Source organism: Budorcas taxicolor, chromosome 23 (assembly GCF_023091745.1).
Source record: "Budorcas taxicolor isolate Tak-1 chromosome 23, Takin1.1, whole genome shotgun sequence".
NCBI classification, from domain to species: Eukaryota; Metazoa; Chordata; class Mammalia; order Artiodactyla; family Bovidae; genus Budorcas; species Budorcas taxicolor.
Window position 1 is genome coordinate 42,018,495 of NC_068932.1, and position 12,605 is coordinate 42,031,099.

Genomic DNA, 12,605 nt, shown 5'->3' on the forward strand with positions numbered 1-12,605 from the left:
CAGTTGCTAAGTTGTGTCTGACTTTCTGCGACCCCATGAACTGTAGCATGCCAGGCTTCCCTGTCCTTCACCATCTCCCGGAGTAGGATTTTACAATATATAACTTTTATCAGTCTTTTCCTAATTTATTAACAACATATGTAGCCATTAGATGGCATTTCTTTTAGCACAAAAGGGAAATGTGTCTTACTTAAAGTTGAACCCTCTCATTAATAGCTTACACAGCTTCTGATAATTGTGGTCTATTTTTTGATTCACAAATTGCTTAATGTAACTAGAACATATATGCTGTGTTTTATAAAATAATTAAGTACAATATTTATGATTATAAATAATTCACATGAGCTTTGATTCCTAATCTTCCATTTTTTAATTTTTTTCATGTTAATAAAGACCTAAATTACACTTTAAATGTATTAGAGATTCATGTGTGTGCTCAGTCGCTCAGTTGTGTCTGACTCTTTGTGGCCCCATGGACTGTAGCCCACCAGGCCTCTCAGCTCATGGAATTTTCCAGGCAAGAATACTGGAGTGGGGTGCCATTTCCTACTCCAGGGGGATCTTCCCAAACCAGGGATCATAGGTATTGATTTTCTTATATTTATAAATTTCTATAGATGTGTGTATGTAATTGCTTTGTTAAAAATCATTATTGCCTAAGGAAATACTGCCTGAATTTGCTCAAACGGGAGGAGCAGACCCACAGTATGTACAAAATCTCTATTAAAGTCTTATTTTTTCTCTTAACTTTTCTCCACTTGTAGGTGGCACAGCTGCTAAGTCCAGTCTGGGCAATGAGGGTTGGCGGATGCACCCGTGTCAGGGTAGCCACGGCAGTTAGAGGTGGCTGCACGGGATGAGTGGGTGATCAAAAATGAGATCAGGAGACAGGTTATGTATTTTAATTTCCACACTGCCTCCCCTTTGAGGATTGTTTCATCTCCATCTTTCCTATGGTGACATTTGAAGGTTTCCATGCCTCTGTCATCACTGGATTTTCAGCCGTTTAGGGGCAGGACAGAGAGCGTGTGCCCGCATGCTGCTGCCACGTGACTCGTCATGAAGAGTCGAGCAGCTCTCTGGAGGCGCTTCCTCACTCAGCCCCAGCGTAGCTCTCTAGGCACACCGGCCACCACCACCATGTGACCCGCTGTTCCAGCCCGTCCCTTCTTCCCAAGCCCCCTCAGGCTGTTGGCCCCAGTCCTCCTGCACACTGACCCCCCACCTCTCCCTGCCCTCATCACAGTCGTCACACTACTGTCCAAAGCTCAGCTCCGGTGCAGCCTTCATGAAGCTGCCCTTGCTCTCTCCATTCCTCAGCAAGTGGCTGGACAAGTGAAACCTAAAGTGACAACGCTGAAGGCTCTTCTTAGGGGGATGTAAGTGAAAAAGTTGGCTTAAAGCTCAACATTCAGAAAACTAAAATCATGGCATCCGGTTCCATCACTTCATGGCAGATAGATGGGGAAACTGGGAACAGTAGCAGACTTGTGGCTGACTTTATTTTGGGGGGGGGCTTCAAAATCACTGCAGATGGTGACTGCAGCCATGAAATTAAAAGACACTTGCTCCTTGGAAGAAAAGTTATGACCAACCTAGACAGCATATTAAGAAGCAGAGACATTACTTTGCCAACAAAGGTCTGTCTAATCAGTTCAGTTCAGTTCAGTTGCTCAGTTGTGTCCGACTCTTTGCTACCCCGTGAATTGCAGCACGCCAGGCCTCCCTGTCCATCACCAACTCCCGGAGTTCACTCAGACTCACGTCCATCAAGTCAGTGATGCCATCCAGCCATCTCATCCTCTGTCGTCCCCTTCTCCTCCTGTCCTCAATCCCTCCCAGCATCAGAGTCTTTTCCAATGAGTCAACTCTTCACATGAGGTGGCCAAAGTACTGGAGTTTCGGCTTTAGCATCATTCCTTCCAAAGAAATCCCAGGGCTGATCTCCTTCAGAATGGACTGGTTGGATCTCCTTGCAGTCTAAGGGACTCTGAAGAGTCTTCTCCAACAAGGCTATGGTTTTTCCAGTGGTCATATATGGATGTGAGAGTTGGACTGTAAAGAAAGCTGAGTGCTGAAGAATTAATGCTTTTGAATTGTGGTGTTGGAGATGACTTTTGAAAGTCCCTTGGACTGCAAGGAGATCCAACCAGTCCATCCTAAAGGAAATGAGTCCTGAATATTCATTAGAAGGACTGATGCTGAAGCTGAAACTCCAATAATTTGGCCACCTGATGCAAAGAGCTGACTCATATGAAAAGACCCTGATGCTGGGAAAGATTGAAGGTGGAAGAAGAAGAGGATGACAGGATGAGATGGCTGGATGGCATCACCAATTCAACGGCCATGAGTTTGGGTAAGCTCCGGGAGTTGGTGATGGACAGATTTCTTGGCATGTGGCTTTCCATGGGGTCACAAGAAGTCGGACACAACTGAGGGACTGAACTGAACTGAACTGAACTCAATTTAGATTGACTCAAGCATGTGACACATGTCAGAGGAAAGGCTTGAAAAGGTAGTAGGCTTGGTCTGGCTCAGGAAAACCATCACTGCTTCACTGCAGATCTTTAGCACCAAGTTAGCACAGCTCAAGCAGGAAGGTGACCTGATTACCCTGGGCCTTGGGAAGAAGACCAGAGTAGAACTTTGTTCCTGGCCTCGCTTGCAGGATTTCCTGGCATCCTGCTTTGGGTGCTGTGAATGAATCAGTAGAACCATGTAACATCTGACTGATGAGTTAAGTCAGTTGCTACTCACTTGTTCTGCAGGCTTTGCCAGAATCAGCTGGAGAACTTGTTAATCGTGCAGGTTCTACAGCCCAACCCATTCTAAGGAATCACACCAGAGGGAGAAGCAGTCCCTGAACAGGGGCCTTTCAGAAGATCTTAGGGTTCTTATTATGTGATGGGCTGAGCTGGTACAGCTCGGCCCAGAGCCATCCCATCAGCCTCACCTGGGAACTGGTTGAAAGGCAAATTCACCAGCTTTTACCCCCAAATCAGTGAATCAGAATCTCTGTGGTGGGGCCCAGCAGAGAACCCTCGGTGAAGGTTGCATCAAATCAATCTTTTCACTTCCACACTTTCCATCTGGATCAAGCTCAGGAACACAACACATCTATGGCTGGATCAGAGCCACCATCAAAGGGGTCAGCTACTCACACCGGCATCACAGTTTACAAAGTACTGATACGTCTGTCTGCACTGAAACCTCTCACACATTAACAGCCGCCGCCACCGTCAGACCACACTGCGTTCACTATCTTTTCACATTTGAGAAGAAACAACAGGCTCAGAGAGCTGAACTACTTTGCCAACCGTTCTATCAAGTAAATGGAGGGAAAGGGCCTGGAATTCAGGACTGCTTTCCTTCTCCTGTTTCCATCCTGTTCTCTGTGCCCATGGAGGTCAGACTCCCCAAGACTCCAAAGGTACAGAACCCATGGGTTGATTCCCCCTGAATTTAATGCAAGTCCTGCTGACAAGCTCAGGCTAGCCCAGCACCAGTGGCAAGGTGGACAGTGCAGGAGACCCCCAACAACTGTAGCTAGGAGACATGCTCTGCTCACTCCCTGGTCATGAGACTCCTCCCCTCCACTGATGGGTGTGCCAGTTGGCAGCCCAGAGGGGATCCCACCATGACAGTCATCTTTGCCCCCATGGGCCAGAGATTCCTTCTCCCACCTAGATCCACCCATGGCTCTAGCTGGGGAATCTGCAGTCCTTTCAAGCGGCACTGCTGGGGGCTCAGGAGCCCCAGTATCACCAAAGAAAATGGATCAAAACAGCATCTGGAGGGACTTGCCTGATGGTCCACTGGCTAAAGCTCCACACTTCCACTGCAGAGGGCATGGGTTTGAGGCCTGGTTGGAGGAACTAAGATCCCTCATGCCTAAAATCAAGTGAAAACAAAACGGCACCTGGAGTCTCCACTTTTCATATTACTAGACTGACTGGGTACAAGTACCTTTATACACTTGACTTAGAACAGGTATCCTATTCAGCTTTGACTTGTAACCCTTTTAACTTATAAAGTATGAAAATCTTCCAGTGTCAGTGAACATATGCTTGAATCCTAGTAAATGCCTCCATATTATTTTATTGTGTGGTAACAATAAAATTTTATTGTAACATAAAGTCTTCTATAATCAAACTCTTAAATGTAAGAGTGTTTTTCACCTCCCCACATTTCTGTTTATTTTTTTCACTGAAATTTTAAACCTGCTTTTGATTACCAGTCAAAACCTGAAAATTATTGTAAGGGACATAAGACCTGAAAAGGTAAAGACTTAGAATTAAGTGATTCAAAATGATCTTTCTGTTTCATGGGAGCTAAAATATACCTACGTGTGGAACAGAATTCAGAACTCCATGGAAGAGCTGGTGTCCAGAGTTGATGTCACACAGGCTGTGGCCCAATAGGGGTCATAGCACCGGAGCTGGGGAGAGGCTAGGCTTCTTAAGTGAGCTCTTCAACCTTGCATCTTAAGTCCTCTAACAGGGATGATTCGATCCCTCTTTCTCAAATTACAGGTTTGATAAAATATCCTGTTCCCTGCAAGGTTTTTTTTTTTTTTAATTTTTTTTCCAGTTGGCCTTCATCCAGATCTAGAGGATTTAACTCTAGTAAGTATGTTTAGCAATAGAGTTGTTGATGCTTCTTTCCTGACTCACTGTTCCCAAATTTCATTGTGTTAGGTTAAGCAAATTGCTTATTCCAGGCAAATGATTTCCTGGGAGAATAGAGAGGGGAAAAGGGCAGAAAGGCCTCTTGTCTCCTGTAGAGACAGAATGAGGAAAAAAAGGCTCCATGAATCTCCTAAAACCATGAGATGGCATGACAATTGTCAGTAGGAGAATTGAAAACCTTTTCCTTAGGACATCACTTATAAAACAGGTTTGTGTATTTTATTACACAGCATAATGTTTTGAAACAGAGTCTTTCCCTGAGTCATTCCCATAAAATAGTTTTTTTTAATTTGCTGGACAGCAAGGAGTCAATCCCGACTCTTATCAGTAAACATATTTCATGAGACCCAAGTGTTTGGGAATAAAACCCTTTGCTCAAGTGCAGGCTTGTTTTTGACAGACAGCTGCATGTTACTGCCTGCGAAAGGAAAAGATTCTCCTCAAGTTTCTGTTGATTGTGTTCCCTCTGGACTTTGTCTTTCAGTCCTTTTTCATCCATGAATAAACCCTTTACCCGACCTGGACCACTTTGGGATGCTAGGCTTCTGGGAAGATTCATGTTTCCATGCATACTGAAGGCTCTGTGGTTTGGGTTCCCTGTCTGCCCTCTGAAGGAAGCATACTGTGGTTGCTAAGTGACTGGGAGGTGGGGGAGGAGGCGGGCGCTCACACTCACACTCACGGCTCGCAATTCTCTGCCCAGGTGTATGAGAGATGTTTGACCTCGAGATCATGATCGCCATTGGGAGCGCCTTACTGATTACAGCTTTCGTGCTCATAGGTGTCGTCATCTGTCTTTACTACAAAGTAGCCAACACGTTAAAGTGAGTGATGTGGGTAAGAGGGGCTAACACCCCCTCACATGGGATCCTGGGGCTCCGTGCTTGAGCGGGATCATCCCCGGCCCTGTGGCCGCACCCTGGGCGAGGTCAGGAACAGTGGGAGGGTTTGAGAGGACCGAGGCACGGAGGGTAGAATCTGGCTTTCTACCCCTTTTGGTCTGGGGCTGTGAGCTCACAAGGAGAATGTTCTCAGCTGCTGGGTCTGCGCTGCTTTGCCCTCCCTTGCCTTCCCTCACCCTCAGCGGGTTGATTCCACAGGACTGCAGGCTGAAGATGGTGTGACTGTCTGCCTCTGCTCACTCAGAGGATGGGCTGAGCTGATGGTCCCCCCGCCTGAGTGGGGGAGCTCTCAGCAGGTCCTTGGCTCTGGGCACAGTGGGATGGGCCTGTAGGACCCTGGGGAAGCTGAGTTGTGTGAAGATCCTGGGCTTTGCCTCAACAGGGAGTGTAGATCTGAAAAGGGAGGGTTAAGTTTGGGGGAAAGGAGCCTTCAAATATGGGCAAGACTGGTCACCAGAAGCAGTGGTCTTCCCACGCATTAACGTTCCAAGGAGACAGCATGTTTGTTGAACAGAGTCCTGCATGAAGCTTTGAATGCCCTGGTTTTTATTTCCAGCTCCTCCCCTACTTGTATGTGTTTGATCAAGTCACTGTGCTTCTCCATGTCTCAGATTCTTTATGTGATAAGTGGGGAGAATAATACAAAAAAGAGCAGCAGTCGCATTCCCATTCTAGGGAAGTTCAGTCTGTGAGCAGGAAGGTAACTCCCAGCACCCAGGGGTGGCTGACTTGGCACCCTCCTGGGTTGTGCTCTGCACTTGGCGGACTTGCAGTGATCAGCTGGGTGACCCGCACTTGCAACTCACTCCCTCATTTGCTGGAACCTGATCTTACATTTCTGGCACTCTTAGGAGAGGAAGGGGTTGGACAGGAACTTGGGAGGAGGGCAGAGTTGCTTTCATCTCGGGCTGGTGTCATGGGTTTGATTGGTTCCAGGCCCAAACTTTCCTGATCCCCCCGACAATTGTAACAGGTGGACCAAGAAGAAAAATTCTAATCCTATGTTCTGTGTATGTCTTTTCTTAAGTGCTGCAAAGACACCCATCGCTACGACCATTACCTGTAGAGATCAAGATAAGGTCACCGAGGCTGTAACGTCCAACCCCGAGTCTTACCCCAGCTTCCAGTGCTGTGAAGAATGTAACTTGCCTGCCAACTTTGATCCCCTGACATCGTGCTTCTGTGACATAAACAAGGGACTCAATACAGAATGAGTAATAGAAGGTGGTTATAAACACCAACTGCCACCATCTGACTAGTTACAGAAACAAGGACTCTGTCGTGAATATTTCCTCCTTATTTGTTATGAATATGTTGTATTTACATATATTAAGCAAATATGTTTTCTTCTTATTTCCATATCATGTAACATAAGATGTACTGACTTTATGTCAGTATTTAGTATTTAATTTTACATCATAGTATTTATGTTCTAGGCTTCCCAGATGGCTCAGTGGTAAAGAATCCATTTGCCTAGCAGGAGACTCAGGTTCGATTCCTGGGTCAGGAAGATCCTCTGGAGATGGAGAGGGCAACACACTCCAGTATTCTTGCCTGGGAAATCCCATGGACAAAGGAGCCTGGCGGGCTACGGTCCATGGGGTTGCAGAGTCAGACACAACTTAGCAACTAAACAACAACAAATATCCTATTCTGTTTTTCTGGAGAATCCTAATAGAGTTGGATAGGACCTGAAAAGCACTTGCAAACTAAAGCATTTTTAGTAACATGAAAAGTGAACAAATCCCCTTTCTTCATCTCAGGGCTTCCCTAGTGGGTCAGACAATAAAGAATCTGCCTGCAACTCAGGAGACCCAGGTTTGGTCCCTGCGTCAGGAAGATCCCCTGGAGAAGGGAGTGGCTACCCGCTCCAGTATTCTTGCCTGAGAGTCTCATGGACAGAGGAGCCTTGGGATCGCAAAGAGTCGGGCATGACAGAGCGACTAACAGTTTCCTTCATCTCAGTGTATATTTTCTTGAGCACCTTCTGGCTTTAAAATAGTGGGTTCAGCAAGACAACGTACAGATACAGAAGCTTCGTTTCCTGAATTCAAGTATCTGTTCAGGGTGCAAAATCGTGCACTGGAAACTGGAAACCTTTAGTCAAACAAGATTCAGAATCTGTTAGAGGCACAGCAAAGGGCATGGAGGCAGCAGACGAATGATTAATGGCGGCGGGGCAGGGGGGCGCAGGTGAGAGCCTCGGGAGGCTTTTAGGAGAGAAGACATTAGCATTTAAGCAAGTGGAGGAAGAGATGGAAAGAAGGCCCAGGCTGAGGTGTGAAGCTGGTTGGCTGGAAGAGTGAGCTGGGCTGAGACAGAGATGGTGTCAGAGGCCATGCTAAGGGGCGTGGCTTCATCCTACCTTGGGGGCTCCCCCACTGAGTTGAGGGTAGATCTGTTAGGGGAACCACTGAGTTATCTTACAAACAGGAGACCCTGGTAAGGAACATGGAAATAACAAGCTACCACCAACTGGAAGAATTCAGGAAAGGTCAAAAGGAGAGAGGAGGGACCTCCCTGGTGGTCCAGTGGCTAAGACTGAGCTCCCGATGCAGTGGCCTGGGTTCGATCCCTGGTCCAGGAAGTATATCCCACATGCAACTAAGGCTGGGCACAGGCAAATTAATTAAAAAGACTGAGGAGGGTCTAAAGCTTAGGACATCTTCAAACCTTGTAAAAACCCATTTTTTTTCTTTTCCATGTTAAGCTGAACAAATCACTTGACTATTTTATCACTTAAGATTAGGTGTGGCTTGAACAAGCAAGAATTTGATTTCTCTCCTCTTCAAGATGCCCAGCAGCAAGCGGTCAGGCTGGCTGTCTTTGCCACGTCAGGGGCCATATTACTGTATGTGGGTTCTTTCCCCAAAGTCACAGCATGGTTCAAGGTGACTGCTGGTTCTCTAACCTTCATGTTTAAATTCTAGAGAAGGTTGAGAAAAGCTGTGCCTTCCATTTCTCTTTAAATCCCCTGTGCTAGATAGAACTGAATGACATGGTCTCCATTAGCCACAAGGGAAGCTCAGAAATGTTGTTTTTATTCCAGCTGTGAATGTGTACTTGAATTTTGCTAAGTCAGTAGATATCAAGTGTTCTCACCACACACACACACAGAAACACAAAAACACACAAATGGTAGCCATGTGAGTGGTAGCTATGTTAATCAGCTTGATTTTGGTAATGATTTCATGATGTACACATATACCAAAACATCATGTGGTATACCTTACGTATATATAATTTTTATTTGTTAATTCTACCTCAATAAAGAATACTTACTGGGATTTCCTTGGTGGTCCACTGGTTGAGACTTTGCCTTCCAATGCAGGGGGCACAGGTTCAATCTTTGGTCAGGGAACTAAGATTCCACATGCCTCATAACCAAGGAACCAAAGCATAGAAGGGAAGTAGTATTGTAGCACATTCAATAAAGACTTTTAAAATGGTCCACATCAAAACGAAAAAAAAAAGACTTTAAAAAGTGTCCAACTCTGCGACCCCATGGACTGCAGCATGCCAGGCCTCCCTGTCCATCACCAACTCCTGGAGTTTACCCAAACTCATGTCCATTGAGTTGGTGAAGCCATCCAACCATCTCATCCTCTGAGTCCCCTTCTCCTCCCATCTTCAATCTTTCCCAGCATCAGGGTCTTTTGAAATGAGTCAGTTCTTCTTATCAGTGGCCAAAGTATTGGGAGTTTCAGTTTCAACATCAGTCCTTCCAATGAACACTCAGGACTGATCTCCTTTAGGATGGACTGGTTGGATCTCCTTGCAGTCCAAGGTACTCTCAAGAGTCTTCTCCAACACCACAGTTCAAAAGCATCAGTTCTTCAGTGCTCAGCTTTCTTTATAGTCCAACTCTCACATCCATACATGACCACTGGAAAAACCATAGCCTTGACTAGGTGGACCTTTGTTGGCAAAGTAATGTCTCTGCTTTTTAATATGCTGTCTAGGTTGGTCATAACTTTCCTTCTAAGGAGTAAGCGTCTTTTAATTTTATGGCTGCAGTCACCATCTGCAGTGATTTTGGAGCCCAGAAAAATAAAGTCAGTCACTGTTTCCCCATCTATTTGCCATGAAGTGATGGGACTGGATGCCATGATCTTAGTTTTCTGAATGTTGAGCTTTAAGCCAACTTTTTCACTCTCCTCTTTCACTTTCATAAGAGGCTTTTTAGTTCCTCTTCACTTTCTGCCATTAGGGTGGTGTCATCTGCATATCTGAGGTTATTGATATTTCTCCGGCAATCTTGATTCCAGCTTGTGCTTCCTCCAGCCCAGCGTTTCTCATGATGTACTCTGCATAGAAGTTAAATAAGCAGGGTGACAATATACAGCCTTGATGTACTCCTTTTCCTATTTGGAACCAGTCTGTTCTATGTCCAATTCTAACTGTTGCTTCCTGACCTTCATACAGATTTCTCAAGAGGCAGGTAAAAAGTGTTATTTTTACTAAATACTGTTTTTATAAGTATATCACCCATCAGCCAGAGTGAAGAAAGAAAAACAGAGACGTCCATGGTAGTCCAGCGGTTAAAACTTTGCCTTGCAATGCAGGGGGTGTGGGTTCAATCCCTGGTCAAGGAACTAAGATCCCACATACCTGAAACCAAAAAACCAAAACAGAAAAAGACAGAAAATTGTAACAAATTCAATAAAGAGTTTAAAAAGAAAGCAAGATAAAAGTTGACTGTTAGATTCCATGATGAAGTATGTGTTCATTCACATTCAGTTAATTTCTTTTTAAAGCTGTCCTCCTTCAGGCTCTAAGAAATCTTTCCTCTTTGTGAACCCTGTCTCATGACGTCATACGTGTGTTCTCCCCAGAGCTTCACGCTGCAGACATAAAGTCCTGGTAGCTAACCCTGTGATGGGGGAAACACAGTTCACTTCTAGCAACATGGCAGAGCAGGGATCTCCCAGTGGGGAGCGGAAACCCACAAAGCCCTGACCCTGAAACTCAGCCCCAGTGAGGACGGCACCTGGACAATGGGAGCAGACAACAATGCATCGGAATCATCTTTCCCCACTTTCAGCAAGTGGAGACTTTGATTTCTGAACAAGGAAGGCTGAAGTCTCTGCCCACACTGAAGAATCTGTTAGTCAGCTGCTTGTAGATCATGACGATGGGCATGGCTGATAAGTCACTGATGGCTGTGCCCCAGCTCAAGCTCACAGGGAGGTTGAGAACTTGTCTCAGATCATACTGTTTGTAAATGGGATGACCAGAGTTAGTAGCCAGCTAGTCTAGTCCCAGATTCTTGTTCCCAAGACACTGAGTTTCTAGTTCTGGGCTTTTCTGTGCATTATAATCAGCAGGGGGGCTTCCCAAAACCTAGACCTATGAGCTGAACACCCGAGACTCAGATCACAATCTCCAGGGGTGGGACCCAAGAACCAGTGGATTATATTTTTAAACTTTTAGTTTGAAATAAATATACACCTACGGGTGGTTTTGGTTTTTCTGTTTTTTTCTTTTTTGTAAGTGCCCAGGTGATCTCAGTGTGAGGCCAAGCTGAGAACAGGGCACTGAACTACAAGACTGTCTCAAGGTTTCATGAGAACTGCCTCATTAATCTTCTCAACAGCCTTCTCTCAGGGGTAGATGCGATCGAATTCCCAGTCAATGGCTAAGAGAAAGCCCAGTGTGCTGTGCTCCATTGCTCAGCTGTGTCTGATACTTTGCAACCGCATGGAGTGCAGTCCCCAGGCTCCTCTGTCTGTTGAATTTTCCAGGCTCCAATACTGGAGTGGGTTGCCATTTCCTAGTCTAGGGGTCTTCCTGATCCAGGCATAGAACCCACATCTCTTGTATCTCCTATGTTGGTAGGCAGGTTCTTTACCAGCTGAGCCACTGGAGAAGCCCAAGAAAGTCCAGAGAAGTCACTTAACGTGACCAAAGGCACATACTAATGGTAGGCGGAAAGGAATCGATTCCAAGCAACCTAGCTCCAGAGCTTGCACTCTTTCTTACCCTATCCCAGTGGTTCTGAAACTGGACAGAGTATCAGAAGCACTTGCAGAGTTACTAAAAGCATAACTGCTGTGCCCCACCACACCCTCAATTCGATGACTCAAACAGGGTGGGTGGGGCCTGAGAATGTGCACAGGTAACAACTTCCCAGGTGATACTGATGCTGCCACACGTTGAGAATCACAGCCCTACACCACTGACATAGAACTGACTTCTCTTTAAGCCTCAAGGAAATAAAAGAGAAGTGGGGCTTTCAAATTGCCTGGAATTCTAGGGTTATTAAGAATCATATGACTTCCCTGGTGGTGCAGTGGATAGGAACCCATGCATAGGGTACCTGGGTTCAATCCCTGGTCTGGGGAAGATTCCACGTGGAGCAACCAAGACCACACACCACAGCAACTGAGCCTGTGTGCCCTGAAGTCTGTGCTCTGCAACAGGAGAAGCCCCTGCAATGAGAAGCCTGCACGTCACAGCTAGAGAACAACCCGCACGCAGCAAGAAGATTCAGCGTAGCCAAAAATAGGGAAGAGGGGGATTAACATTTAATTGTCACCTCCTGTGTGCCAGACCTGTACTAGCTGCTTCATAGTATTCAGTTGTTCAGAGTATTATAAGCTCATACAAGGTGGAAGCTGTGATAGTCCCATTTTACAGAAGGGAAAACTGAGGTTATTAAAAATATTGAATCCCCCATGCAAAGTTAGACAGCAATTATATGACCAACAAGGAAGAACTCAGATTTATCTATCCTGGTGTTTATTCCTCTACATCATCATGGACACATGTTCTCCAAGAACACTTAGAGAGAACATGTCCGAATGGGAGACTACTGAAACCCTGGGCTGCTGTCCAATGCAGGGCATGGGACTACCTTTAAGAAGGAGGAAGTAGTGATATGAGGGCGGGAAGGCACAACGAGGAAGATGCTGTATTCGCTTTCCCTTGAGAGATGAGTCACTTCACCTTTCAATAGCCGTTGATTTCAAATGTCAAAGGAGATCAATTCAAAATAAGAAGGTTCTACACCAAA